At 48.1% G+C, this 2,773-nt stretch overlaps 1 pseudogene; it reads left to right on the top strand.

The window, feature by feature from the left end:
- The first annotated feature begins 1,041 nt into the window (after positions 1–1,041).
- On the top strand, positions 1,042–2,260 carry LOC132529666 (G/T mismatch-specific thymine DNA glycosylase-like; annotated as a pseudogene).
- Positions 2,261–2,773: the final 513 nt, after the last annotated feature.

The following is a 2,773-nucleotide window of genomic DNA, read 5'->3' as shown; positions in this document are numbered from 1 at the left end:
GGGAGAGCCCAGGTGGGGCCAGACCACCCCAGAGAGAAGACCAGGGTACCGGGAGCTGGGAAGTTGAGTCCCAGGCAACTCCTGTTACTTCCCTGGGCCTTGCTCCGTCCTTCTAAGTGGGCTTGGGTAGTTTCTGGGGCCCCTTCTTGCTCTAAAGTCTAGATGCTCTCAAATCAAACCACTGGGCTTTCCCAAGGCAGCTACTGCCTCCACAACAGAGCCTGCCCAGCCCCTGCTGGCATAAGAACTGGGAGTTCAAGAGTCTGGTGCCTCCTAGGAACACACAGCAGCTGGGGATGCGGACCTCCCCAGGAGGGGACCCGGCTGTCTGGGGTAAGTGATAGAGAAGGGACTGGGGTTTGTTGCACCAGGAAGGCTCCATGGAGGAGAGACTGACTGAAACAAAGAGTGTGTGAGTGACCAGCAGGATCTCTGGGCCCCTTTGCCCTCAGGTGAATGACTGGATGTAGTGGCAAGGACATGTCTCCGAGATTCCCAGTCACCCTTTCAGCTCACGTGCACCTCCTCCAGGAAACCTGCCCTTGATCTCCCCAGCTTTGTGGTCTCCCCAGTGCTCCCATATTTGTCCACCTGCTTATGGTGTCCATCTGCTTATGGGGCATTTGTGTCCCCGTTTGTGAGTTCCTCAAGGCCAGGGGCCAGCTTTTTATCTTTACGCCACCAGTGCCAGGTACACAATTTTTGCTCAACAACATCATTGAATAAATAAAGATACCTCCTCCAGAAAGCCTTCTGTGATTGCCCGAGTGTGGGTTCTGTGCTCCCAAGGTACACTGTGATTATGCCTTTAAAAATAAGGTAAGTCGGGCTCAGGACAGACAGAAGCTCCGGGAGGAGGGGTGGTGACTAGAAACTTGGGGGAGGAGCTTGAGCGCCAGCCGCTGTCCCAGTTCTGCCAGCAATCGAGTCTAAGTGTCTGGTTATTACCCTACCGCAGTACGTGCGTGGGCCGCGGTACTAGAGAGGCCAGTGGCTCGCTTGCCCGGCAGGAGTACCTGCGCGCGCTATCGGCAGCAGGGAATGGAAGCGGAGGACGCAGGCAGCTATTCCCTCCAGCAAGCGCAAGCTTTTTATACGTTTCCATTCCAACAAAAGATGACTGAAGTTCCTAGTATGGCAGTTATGAATGAACAAGAAATGCCAGCAGAAGTTCCAGCCCCAGCTCCTGCTCAGGAACCCACACAAGAGACTCCAAAAGGAAGGAAAGGAAAACCCAAAACAACAGAACCAAAAACCCCAGTGGAACCCAAAAAACCTGCTGAGGCCAAAAAATCTGGCAAGTCCACAAAATCAAAAGAAAAGCAAGAAAAAATTACAGACACATTTAAAGTGAAAAGTAGACCAGTTCAATAGTGTTTCAGAAGCTGAACTTTTGACCAAGACTCTACCGGACATTTTGACCTTCAGTCTGGACATTGTGATTATTGGCATAAACCCAGGACTAATGGCTGCTTACAAAGGGCATCATTACCCTGGACCTGGAAACCATTTTTGGAAGTGTCTGTTTATGTCAGGGCTGAGTGAGGTCCAACTGAATCACACGGATGATCCCACTTTACCAGGGAAATAGGGTATTGGATTTACCAATATGGTGGCAAGGATAACACCAGGCAGCAAGGATCTTTCCGGTAAAGAATTTTGTGAAGGAGGATGTATTCTAGTGCAGAAATTACAGAAATATCAGCCACGAATAGCAGTGTTTAATGGAAACTGTATTTATGAAATTTTTAGTAAGGAAGTTTTTGGAGTAAAAGTTAAGAACTTAGAATTTGGACTTCAACTGCATAAGATCCCAGACACAGAAACTCTCTGCTATGTTATGCCATGATCCAGTGCAAGATGTGCTCAGTTTCCTCGAGCCCAGGACAAAGTTCATGACTACGTTAAGCTGAAGGACTTAAGAGATCAGTTGAAAGTCAGTGAGTGAAACACAGACATTCAAGAGGTGCAATATACATTTGACCTGCGGTTAGCCCAAGAGGATGCAAAGAAGATGGCTGTGAAGGAAGAAAAATATGATCTGGGTTATGAAGCAGCGTGCGGTGGTGCTTATAGTGAAAATCCATGCAGTAGTGAACCTTGCAGCTTCTCTTCAAATGGGCTGACAGCTGACAGTGGAGAATCAACTTTCAGTGACATTCCAGATGGGCAGTGGATGACCCAGTCATTTACAGACAAGATTCCTTCCTTTAATAATCACTGTGCGATGCAAGAACAGGAAGAAGGAAACCATGCTTAAGAATGGTGTTTCTGGGCTTCCCTGGTGGCGCAGTGGTGAGAGTCCGCCTGCCGATGCAGGGGACACGGGTTCATGCCCCGGTCCGGGAAGATCCCACATGCCGCGGAGCAGCTAGGCCCGTGAGCCATGGCCGCTGAGCCTGCGCGTCCGGAGCCTGTGCTCTGCAACGGGAGAGGCCACAACAGTGAGAAGCCCGCGTACCGCAAAAAAAAAAAAAAAAAAAAAAGAATGGTGTTTCTCAGCCCTGCTTAAATGCTGCAGTTTTAATGCAGTTGTCAAGAAGTGGCCCTCGGTTTTCTTCATATTTTACTCTGGTGATGTAATCATGGTACAGTAGAATCAACTGTACAGACCTAAGCAGTTTGGAAGGAGAAAGTAGAGTTCTTTGTGTATGAGTTTTTATATTGGAATTAATCATCATTCCAGCTATTTATAAACTATCTTTCATTTATGAAGAAATTGATTTTCTTTTGGGAGTCACTTTTAACCTGTAATTTAAAAATGCAAGAGTCT

The sequence above is a fragment of the Lagenorhynchus albirostris genome, chromosome 1 (assembly GCF_949774975.1).
Source record: "Lagenorhynchus albirostris chromosome 1, mLagAlb1.1, whole genome shotgun sequence".
NCBI classification, from domain to species: Eukaryota; Metazoa; Chordata; class Mammalia; order Artiodactyla; family Delphinidae; genus Lagenorhynchus; species Lagenorhynchus albirostris.
Note: the sequence above shows the minus strand (reverse complement) of the source record. Positions and strands in the feature narration are given on the sequence as shown.